This window comes from Schistocerca americana, chromosome 2 (genome assembly GCF_021461395.2).
Source record: "Schistocerca americana isolate TAMUIC-IGC-003095 chromosome 2, iqSchAmer2.1, whole genome shotgun sequence".
NCBI lineage: Eukaryota > Metazoa > Arthropoda > Insecta > Orthoptera > Acrididae > Schistocerca > Schistocerca americana.
In genome coordinates this window covers 119,387,685-119,400,341 of record NC_060120.1, presented here as the reverse complement: position 1 = coordinate 119,400,341, position 12,657 = coordinate 119,387,685, and positions in this window count along the sequence as shown.

The following is a 12,657-nucleotide window of genomic DNA, read 5'->3' as shown; positions in this document are numbered from 1 at the left end:
TAATGCCTCAAATTCCCTTTTAACGCGTTCATTAAACTTTCCCTGATTTTCAACATGCTTATTTATGTTCTAGTACTCTTCGGTTTCTGCAAATGGCAATGCAGCTGTATCATCTGGATCTCTGTCCCCATTTAAACTAAGACTTGTCAATTTATCTGAAATCTCCTCAACTCTTTCCAATAAATCACCTGTTTGTTCTTTCTGTTTATTTACATCTTCTGTAAGTGTCGCGTCTCGGGTTTCAGTATTGACACATTTAGTAGTTAACTGTTCATATTGTTGTGTTAGATTATTTATTTTGTCATTTGGTACGGATTCCTCGATTCTCTCAAATATTTCCTCCTTATCGTGTGCACGTTGTAAATTTAACTCTGAAAATTTTTGTACTATAATGCGATCTCTTTCTTCCTGTTCTCTATCCTGTTCCTTTTGTCTAATTTCTATCGAAATTAATCTATTATTGTGAGCATTCAAAATCGGTTGTACTTCTTCTCTGATTTCTTTCTTTAATTCATCTTTCATATTTTTGAAACATGTCCCTATTCGTGAGTCTAACCGTGTTTCCATTGTTCCCATCTCAGTTTCTAACCATGTTGCCAAAGTTCCCATCTGTGTTTTTAATTCAGATCTTAACTGTGTTTCCATTATTCCCATATCAGTTTTAATTGTTCCTATCTCTGTTTTTAATTCAGATCCTAATTGTGATCCCAGTGAGTCTAACCGTGTTTCCATTGTTCCTATTTGTGAGTCTAACCGTGTTTTTAATTCACATCCCAAATTTAATATTAAACCCATCAACTGCTCCATACTAACTGGTTCAAAATTCTTTTCGCCCCTAACATTTCCCGCAAAACCAGTTTCCTTCGTCATAGCTGTAAAGCTATCTGTGTTCGATACTATTCCAGAATCTTCTGTCATTAATCTCGTATTCTGAAAATTTTTTGATTGTGAAAAATTTTGAAATGGTTCCGGACTATTTTCTCGACTTATTAAATTGTTTTCAACTTCATTATTCATCATCCTGTTCTCCTGTGTTGGCGAGTTCGCCATGTTAACAATTTCGTCATTCTCACTATTCATCATTTTTGCCTTTTTCATCGATCGCGTAATCATTTACAAAACATACAAAACTCGTCACTATACGAAAATTACACACAATGACACTTTATCACCAACAATATCATTCACACGAAATGCTTCCCTCAAACACGATTAACGAACAATTGAAATCTTCATATTTGCACAAAATTGTTAAACCCGTATACAAGACAACAAAAATTAAATTCTGCAAAAAATACCATTAGAAGAATGACAATTACCAAATCTACACATGCAATATAGACTACAATTACTAAAATACGAATGACTACAGCAATACTACTGTCTGCTATTTATACAATCAGAAGAATTCCAAGGGACGATCCGAAGCAGCGGTCGCCACGTGCGTGGGGGCTTAATTATTTGTAATGCAAATAATTTTAATCTTAGTTAGCTGACTGTTCGGTTACGCTGTCTCGTAACCGGTTGGCCCTGACCAGTATTTGTACGCAATCTGACTGCATAGAACAACAACAAAGAATGAAAGGAAACTTCCGTTAACACAATTAATTAATTAAGTCCCCAGCAACTATGAAACCTACGAAACAACAAAACACAAGTGTAGCTGTTCTGTGTGTGGAAGTGTGATTCAACGTACACATCTGGCACGGTTCTTCTTCAATAAGACAAGAAATTTTAAATACCATTTATACTGAAGTAATTAAAAAAAATAGAAATACTATAATAGCGCAAGAAAACCAGAATTACACTCTAATACAAGAACACGAGCCAGATGCTTTGTTGACTGAACCTGTGACGAGGCATTGTTTAAGACATAATGAAAAAAAAAGGAATTTTTTTTACCTTCATATATATTGAAGAAAAGCACTCTGATCATTACAATATCTCCATTCGAACAACATCTGCTGTCTAGCCCATCAAACAACTGCATACAACATGGCCACAAATAGCACAGCTATCAATATCCTCTCAGCAAGATCTGCACAAGCACTCACTACGACGACATCTCAACAACGACTTGACTACTACTATTTCTCAACAAGCACTGACTACTGCCACATCTCGACAAGCACTGCCAGTGGAGGCGGCGGAATAAAACTCTTTGGCGCAATCTCTGGCGCTGTGGCTCAGTGCAGCCACCTTTCAACATCGCGACCCACACGCACACTTTCTCCCCGTAGGTGTCTTTCGTGTGAATTATTCGCGGAGCTTCACGCGCCCAGAATCGAACGTTCTGTTTGTTCACGACACCGTTCACGTAAAGATAAGCTTCGTCAGAAAACTATGTGTTGTGTAGCACTGCCTCTTCGTCTTGGTCGATTGCCCACCTAGCAAACTACAGTTTTCGATCCCTACCTCTCGCAGTATGCTTATATGTCACAGTCATCTTGTATACCGAGTGAGGTGGCGCAGTGGTTAGCACACTGGACTCTCATTCGGGAGGATGACGGTCCAATCCTGCGTCCGGTCATCCTGATTTAGGTTTTCCGTGATTTCCTCAAATCTCTTCAAGTAAATGCTGGGATGGTTCCTTTGAAAAGGGCACGTCCGACTTCATTCCCCATCCTTCCCTAACCCTATGAGGCCGATGACCCCGCTGTTTGGTCTCCTCCCCCAAAACAACTCAACCCCTCATCTTGTATGGATACAAGCGAAGGTCACATTGAATAATTCTTTGTACAGATCGGCGTGAAATTCCCAACTCGGCACTGGATCTTCTTGTTGACCTACTGGGACTACGAGTGAAAACCATTCGAACTGCTTCAATGTTTTGCAGCGAACATATGGTACGTGCATGTGGCCGCTGACACTCCAAAACAGGTCCAGTATCTTCAAACTTTTGATGTAATCTGCGTATTGTCTGTGGGCTGGGAGCCCACCGTGTGCTTAAATGAGCACGAAACCTTCTCTGTATCAATGTAATAGTGTTCGTTGGCGCGAACAGTAGCACAGTCTTCGTCTTTTGTGCGACGGTCAACCGTCCTTTGTCCGCCATCGCGGCAAGCTGAAATGGTGAACTCACAACGGAAGCGATGAACTCGCAACGACATCTGGCGTAATTTCCATGAACTGCATGAAGTTGAGTTCACAATTTGAAAGCTTTTACCCAATAGTATACTTGTAGAATCAAAGTTCAATCGGGTGACATATCGTGCGTGACCCTGCGTGTAGGAAGAAGCAATATATTGGTTGACTCCTCTAGATATGTACACAGTCTCAACTTTAACAGTAAAAACCACTGTGATACAGAGCACCTCCCTGGCAGTGTCTGCCACTAGACTTTAGCTGAGTACCTCCGTAAAGCTATCCAGTTTACTTAGTGAATCTGTAACGAAAACCGCTGTTCTTATTTGGATCTTCTCTATTTCTTCTGTCAATCCTATCTACATACCCTGTGAAGTTGTGCTACAACGCTCTGGGCGCTATATATCAAGGCAAATCTAGTTTCGTTCTTATACCAACCGGCACAGTTTAGTGTACTGCCACGCAGTGTATTGTTGTATAGCATAGTTTGGTCCAGAATTACAAATGGTAAAATCTGTGACGTAGCAATGTACCATAGTTTAGTCGACCAGCAGCATGTGCCTTCTGAATTCCAGATGAACACATATCTGTACACCAGATGGCCAAAGGGTTGCATATAGATTTTAAAACTATTTGAACAATTTTTAGTAGATATTTTATGCATTTTTTCTTAAACATCATCATTATTACTCAGTTACAGTAACTCATTTGAAATTGTAAGAGGTATGCGCTGCCTGCGATATGCAAGGTATAAGAGAATCGCTGACCAGAGAGCAGTGTTGTCTGAGTACGAACTGTGTAGCTGTAGCAGTTAGTTGTTGCTTGTCGCTAGTCTGCGGTTGTCTGCAGTGTGTGCCTGGTCTGGAGTCTGCTCTAGTCTGGTGTATCATGTTGGCTGGGCCGGTCGCGGTGCAGCGATGCCGGAGCCTTAGTATTATTGTATAAGGTAAAAAAAAAAAAAAAAAAAAAAAAAAACAGCCTCGCGCATATCTAGTAATATTATGTAAACTCCCATGTATATCTTTTAAAAATGTCCTGATAATAGGAAGCATTCAATTCAATTTAAAGAATTTAATTTTTTTTAATGCATGATCATTCCTATTGTTGCAAAAGAAAAAAAAATCATTTGCTTCCTTTCATAAATAACAAATCTATAGGCCAGCATTGCACAGAGCTGTGCCGGAAAAGAGCTATTGTAAGAGCAGATAGTTGCCGACTTTATCGAGGTGAGAATTTTTGCTTTTTTATTCAGAATGATCTTACAGGGCCATGACGCAGCACTGCTGTCGTCCAAATTTTACCAGGTTACTGAATTTTTTTTTTTTATTACGAGGTTTAGGAATTTTTCTGTTTCGAGCTTATATTAAATGAGAAAAGAATTTTGTGGGTACATTAAATGGGAACCAGTTTTGTTGTGAGGTTACACTAAAATTAGAATCATTAACCAAATAATTATTTATTTATATAAATTTCTGTAGAGAGGTTACACTAAATAAGAATCACACTCATTATTCATATTAATATTTATTATTATTTTTTTTATACAATTTTTGTGGGGAGGTTACAAAATGTTAAAATATTGTTTGTTGTATTCACATATACTAACGCATGTACTTACATTTGGACCATCCTTATAGCTACGTAACAGACTAAAATAGCAGATAAGTAATGTCAATCCACTCAGGCACAGATTCCACACAGAGAAAGAGAAATAACATGTAACAAATTACGAAATTTCTTACATGCACAAATCACGCTGAGAATAAACCAATTCTAGGCAGATGACACACGTAACAGGAGCTATTCTTCATCATGGACTTTGTGGCGGGCCCACCTGCATTAGGATAGGCGATGCAGTTTTGGCACGCCCGTGCACAGGTAACTGCACTGCATTGTCGACTGACAAACAGGCTGCAGACGGTTGGCTGTGTCATTAACGAGTGTCGCATGTCACGACTCCCATAGCACACATTCCCAAGGGGACGGCTGCCTTGACATTTAGACAAGTGTAGTAGAAGCTCAGACGTGTGAGTCGCCGTTGTGTAACGACCGTGTTAAATGCACTACTGGTCATACCGTGCACAGCTGGCAAACCAACAGATCCGTTTGAGAGAGGAGTGGGTTTCAAACTCCGTCCTACCAGCTGTGTATGTACTTGGTGAAGACCCTCCGGATATGGTAAATTTAAAATTCATTTAAAAAAATGAAACAGCGATAACAACAGAATCAAAGACCGACTATAAGCGTCAGCTAAGACATTAGTTATGAATGCTAAGTAAAGCGTAGAAAAATGACCATAAAACACCATTCACGTTTTTGGACATGATTTTGTTTCACTCTCTCTCGAATGCAGAAGTTTTGTTAAGATGTACTGTTCGGAGTATAATGGGCTACGAGTCTTTTATATCATATGTATTTCTGAATGAGAGAAGACTTAAAACGGTATTAAGTATTACTGTTAAAGTGAAATAGAATTAAGAAGAATTGCTTCTTAATTTATATCATCCTCAGAGGAACTGGTGTTCCCTGGAGTCGGTTGCCTGCCTCTGCAATTGAAATGGAGGAAAAGAAGTCCACGGTCATATTTCCTTAAAATTAACGGAAGGAGAAGCTTTCAGAAGACTACAAATATAATTAAAATATATATAGTGTTGGGCACAGAAAAAGAAACGACACAAGGTAAAGTGAATGAACAACAGCACAATTTCGTGCATGCAGAACATTTCATAATAATGCAATTGTACTAATATTCTCTTTTCATTGCAAGCAAAGGACAATTAAAAATCAAATTTCCATTATTCTTTCCGTTTAATTATATTTTATTATTATAATACAACTGGCGACCTTAGTGCCACGACTTCAGGAAACTGCTTGTAAGTAGGGTTTGTTAGCTACTGTTATAGTAAGAAACTTCTATGACATTGTTATTAGTCATAAAAACTAATTGTCTGTATTTTCTGTTTGCATGGATCACAACGGGGAGCAAGTAAAGCAAAAAGGCAAAAACTGAGGAGAAATTTTAGAAAGAAATTAGAGTTGGTCCCAGCTTACGTAAAATTTTCCATAGTGAGCTGTTTTGTTCGGCGCAGCAAAGGTAGGACCGCTATGCAAGTTGCTTGCATGGTTACGCTTGGTAGCGCCTCTTGTGATGTAGATAGAAACCTTTTCCTCATTATTCTCTTCCTTGAATTTTACTGTGGAAAATTTACAGGAATTTTTCAGTGTGATACGCATTGTCAGTAAAACACAAAGAATTGCAACACAATAGTTTGCGTATCACAGACGTAAACCAGGCTTTGACATCGCGTAAACTACAGTTATGAAGTGTAATAATAAGAATAAGAATTTTTTCTATTTTTTTGTGAAAAATATAAGCGCATTGTTGATAGCAATAACGAAAACACAATCAGCCAAGATGGCGTACAATTGCGCAATCGGACAATTGAAGTTGAGGCGCCATGCATGCCTACCATAGAAAGTTTAAGTCGGTCAGAGAAGAGTGTCGCAGATTACACACATGATAGCTACTCTCTACAGCAGAATATCTTTGACGACACAATGTTTACAAATGATGAGACAATGTCACACATCTCACAGCGCGATGTACCGCTCATGAATGAAACACTGGAGAGCGATACAAATATGAATCTTGACAACACGTTTCAAACACCACTTGCTTACAACACAAACATTAACTTGGAAAGTACAGCTCCCAGCGACCATAGTAGAGCAACTGACGCACTGCTATGGCAGTATTTATCTAACATACATACGAAATTAGATACTATGAACACGAATTTCAGTGATACGAAACAAGATATGAACACGGTAAAACAACAAGAGAACACTGTTACACAAGATCTAAATACAATGAAACAAAAACAAAATCAAGTACTCAAGGATTTGCAAGACACAGTGTCACAGAAGTTCAATGACTTAGCCAAAAATTTTCGCCCTGTAATCGAGGAAAAATTGAATGATATGAAAAAATAAGTAAAGCATGAAGTTAACAGTAACATTACGGAGTTAAAGCAGAAGGTAGATTCTTTTAACGACAATCATGATCTAGTAGACGCGAACACAAACATTGAAGCCACACAGAACCAGTTGTGTTCGATAGTAAAAAAGGTACTAAACAAAGACGATGAAGGTGCATCTTTAGCTGTAGAAGAGTTTACTTTAAGGGTAACACCATCAGAAGTTCACTCAGCATGTGCTAAGAAGAAGACAGAGAAGATCAATGAAAATCTAAGTGATATCAGTAGTCAAGCTGAAGCAGATACGGTAGTAAAGAGTAATACCATTGCATAGAAGTTAGTAACCGATTGTAAGTTATACACACATGTAGTAGAAAAGGCTATTCAGAAAAAAAAATGAAATAGTGAACAAGGTAAACATTAACCTACAGGATGTGGAAGGTAGGATCCGCAATCTTTTAGAAGAAAATATTACCAGATCTAAAAATATGCACGTAAATAATACACAGGCTACAGTGAACAAACCACAACCTTATTTAGGACTAGCATCCGTTTTTCATAAATTCGTACCACAGCAACTGATGGAAAGTGATGCGTTTCTCAACTTGCTACGAAAAAATACGCCTTGGTTATGGCATGACTAGTGTCAGGAGGACTTTAATGACATTAAACAGGCATTAGTCAATATAAATATTCTTAGGCGCTCTGACATGTCGAAGGATTCTTGCATATGTAAAGATGCCTCATCTCAGGGGCTGGGGCATGCTTGTTCCAGATGCGAGAAAAAGAAGGAAAAGAAGTACCCAAGGTCATCAATTTTCCTAGTCGAACATTATCAGAAGCAGAAAGACCTTACCCTGTGTCAAAATTGGAAAGATTGGCTGTAATATGGGCATTTAAAAAGTTCGAATACACTCCTGGAAATGGAAAAAAGAACACATTGACACCGGTGTGTCAGACCCACCATACTTGCTCCGGACACTGCGAGAGGGCTGTACAAGCAATGATCACACGCACGGCACAGCGGACACACCAGGAACCGCGGTGTTGGCCGTCGAATGGCGCTAGCTGCGCAGCATTTGTGCACCGCCGCCGTCAGTGTCAGCCAGTTTGCCGTGGCATACGGAGCTCCATCGCAGTCTTTAACACTGGTAGCATGCCGCGACAGCGTGGACGTGAACCGTATGTGCAGTTGACGGACTTTGAGCGAGGGCGTATAGTGGGCATGCGGGAGGCCGGGTGGACGTACCGCCGAATTGCTCAACACGTGGGGCGTGAGGTCTCCACAGTACATCGATGTTGTCGCCAGTGGTCGGCGGAAGGTGCACGTGCCCGTCGACCTGGGATCGGACCGCAGCGACGCACGGATGCACGCCAAGACCGTAGGATCCTACGCAGTGCCGTAGGGGACCGCACCGCCACTTCCCAGCAAATTAGGGACACTGTTGCTCCTGGGGTATCGGCGAGGACCATTCGCAACCGTCTCCATGAAGCTGGGCTACGGTCCCGCACACCGTTAGGCCGTCTTCCGCTCACGCCCCAACATCGTGCAGCCCGCCTCCAGTGGTGTCGCGACAGGCGTGAATGGAGGGACGAATGGAGACGTGTCGTCTTCAGCGATGAGAGTCGCTTCTGCCTTGGTGCCAATGATGGTCGTATGCGTGTTTGGCGCTGTGCAGGTGAGCGCCACAATCAGGACTGCATACGACCGAGGCACACAGGGCCAACACCCGGCATCATGGTGTGGGGAGCGATCTCCTACATGGCCGTACACCACTGGTGATCGTCGAGGGGACACTGAATAGTGCACGGTACATCCAAACCGTCATCGAACCCATCGTTCTACCATTCCTAGACCGGCAAGGGAACTTGCTGTTCCAACAGGACAATGCACGTCCGCATGTATCCCGTGCCACCCAACGTGCTCTAGAAGGTGTAAGTCAACTACCCTGGCCAGCAAGATCTCCGGATCTGTCCCCCATTGAGCATGTTTGGGACTGGATGAAGCGTCGTCTCACGCGGTCTGCACGTCCAGCACGAACGCTGGTCCAACTGAGGCGCCAGGTGGAAATGGCATGGCAAGCCGTTCCACAGGACTACATCCAGCATCTCTACGATCGTCTCCATGGGAGAATAGCAGCCTGCATTGCTGCAAAAGGTGGATATACACTGTACTAGTGCCGACATTGTGCATGCTCTGTTGCCTGTGTCTATGTGCCTGTGGTTCTGTCATTGTGATCATGTGATGTATCTGACCCCAGGAATGTGTCAATAAAGTTTCCCCTTCCTGGGACAATGAATTCACGGTGTTCTTATTTCAATTTCCAGGAGTGTATTTTTTGTGGGGTAAAAATACCAAAGTTTACTGTGACCATCAGTCACTGCCATTTCTTTTAACATGTACGCGATTGCACCATAGATTAGCTAGGTGGTGTCTATATTTACAAAAATACAGTTTCGAGATCATTTATATTCAAGGAAGTCAAAATGTTACAGCAGATGCCTTGTCTAGGTTACCACAAGGTTTAGATGAATGTAGTGAATTAACAGAGCAAGATGCAGAAATCAAAACGTTATTAATGCAATGTACAACACAATAAGTTTTGTAAGCAAATGAAAATTATACAACAGCAAGATCGCAGATTGAGTAAAGTCATGCAAAACCTTAAGCAAGATGAAGGTGAAAAGGTAAGTAAATGGTATCAGGAGTACAAGGGCATTTTATCTCATAGGAAACATGAAAAATGTGATCAGTGGAGTGTGTGTGTGCTCCTGAAGATTGTGTCGACGAAATTACAGACACACATATGAAATATGGGGACATTATGGAGTAGGCAACAGTACTGAAAAAATTCCAACACTTTGTTATTTTTCAAATTTGAAAAGGCGAGTCCTACAGGTATTAAGTAAGTGTGCAATATGTCAAAAATCACAACAGTCCAATGTGTCAAAATATACTGAACTGCACCCAATACTCACAAAAAAACCCGCTACACATAGTATCCCTGGACCTAGCTGGTACATATTCAAGAAATAAAGGGGGTGTAATACACGTAATGGCACTGTACCACATCTTCTCGAATCACATCAAAATGTATTACATTAAAAATGCAACAGCCACAAATACCAGAAAAAGAATTGAGGGAGACTATTTGAGAAGAATAGGTAAACCAAAGGTACTACTTATTAATAATGCTTCATATTTTGTTGGGCAAAAGTGGAAACAATTTACGACCTTACAAGGCATAAAACACGTATTAGTAAGCTTTTTTCACCTTGAAGCAAGTCCAGTAGAACGAGCCTTTAAATAATTTAAAGAGTTTATTAAGACATACACCCCTCGCAAACACACCCCATGGGTAGAATACGTAGTTCCTTTCATGAAAATTGTCAATAACCTTCTACATATTCTTCAACAGGTTTCACACCTAACGAATTGATGTTCTGGACAAAACAAACGAATGAGTGGCAGTTGCCCATTCCAAAAGTACCCACTACAGAAGTAACACTACAAGACAATATCAAACAAGCTATGATTACACTCAAAAACAGTGCCGAGTATAGAAAGAAAACTTATGATAAGAAACTGAAATCTATTACACAATTGTTTGAAGGTCAACGAGTCCTCTTACGGACGCACACTAAATCGACAAAAATTGGCAATTACTTCATTCAGAACCATATATAATTCCTAGAAAAAACCTTACCCTGAAAACTACAGATTAGTCTATGAGAAAACAGGGAGAGACTAGGGTCTCTAGGCTTACAAAGATATAAAAGCCATTATAGAATGATGAAGCAAGGTAGCATTTTTCTTTCTATCTCAAGATAAGTATATTTATACAAAGGTCATAAGGCAAATGAAAAATGAAAATCTGCATCATGACAATATAGCTCCGTGACATTTCACTGCAAAGTGCATATAAACACTTAAGCGTGTGCTTTTACAAAAACCAATTAATTTTTATTGGGTCACATGAAAGCATAAATAATGACATTTCCATGTTTTCGAGAAAGATAAATCTATGATGGTCGAAAGTCCTTCATAATTAACATTAAGTTACACATGAATTGAAGCAAACAGCACTAGTGCATGAAGAAACAACATGATAGTACATGAATGATTAGTCAGTACACATCATTTCCATGCAATAAGAGTTCCTTGGCAACTAGTCCATGATTGTACGAGTAGCATTTCCTCATAAATACTTGAACCAGTAGATGAGTATTTCCTTTCTTCCCTCCCAAACAAAGGAGGCAGCGCCAAGCGTAGTCAGGCCAGCAATGTGCAATGTTTTATTCCTGTTTTGAATGTTTTTCTCCCTCTTCTACCTAAGGAAAAAATGAGCTCCCATAAAAGTGACAAAACCATGTCTACCAAATGAAGTACAAATGTATCATATGCATGTATTGTACCATATTAATGTATTACGTAATTAATTTGTATATGTTGTAGCTCTCGCTGCCAAATGTAGATGTTGGCATGCGGTGGAGGAATGTAGGACATGGAAGAAAACTGTCAGGATGTGCCGTATTAAAACTCTGCCATGCTTTATTATTCCCAGCTACAGTGGCGCTTTTCCCTCTGTGTGAGTCACAGAGTCCACTTCACTGTCTGCAAAACAGCTTGGTGCGGAAGGGCAACGTCAGCGACGCGTGGAACGTACTGTGGCGTGCCAGCCATGAACAGCCACGGAAATTCGACATCATCAGGATGAGCCGCCGGCCGACTCAGCAGCCTTTGTCCCCATTGCCTCAGCGCTCGGTGGGAGCCACGGGGTGGCTCACTGCGTGCTTCTTCACCGTCGTGGTTAAGATCGCGGGCGACAGCAAGCGCCTGTGATCCAACAGCCAAATCTTCGGCCATCGCCTTCGGATGCCTCCGGCGTGTGTTAGGAGCCAACAAGACTGCCCGCGGTAGCGAGGTGTCGAGTGGCCCGCCTCTGGCTGACTACGGACCCCGCATTGGCCTTAGCGGGTCGAACCAGCGACCCACCGTGGACTGGAACGCTAGCACCCCATCTGCTGCTGCATGTAGCTGGTGGTGTGACGTGCCCCGCCGTCCAGAGGAGCTGTCACACTTGAATCCCCCTTGTTAGAAAACCGGTACCTATTTATACGTGGGTGGGAACCTTTTGCTAACGCACTGCTCCCAGTCACGTACTCATAACACCTAGGCCGCACCAGTGGGCCCCTTCTGCCTGTAAATTGCGACATGCAAACTGCTGTGTTTACTCTTTTCAGCAGTTTGATGGCCCTGTGACCTCCACTCTACTTCACAACCACTGGTCAGTGTAACTTACTGACAACAGGCCTGCGCCTGGCTGTAACTTGTGCACTCAGAAATATTGCACGAATCTAAGTTTCCTATCTTAAACGGTGGTGCCGCTACATTATTCCCCCCTTCGGAAAGAGCTGGTCCCCAGGTTGACCTCTAACTACTCTTAAACGTGTTTGGGTTGGCACGTACTTATGACATACACTCCTGGAAATGGAAAAAAGAACACATTGACACCGGTGTGTCAGACCCACCATACTTGCTCCGGACACTGCGAGAGGGCTGTACAAGCAATGATCACACGCACGGTACAGCGGA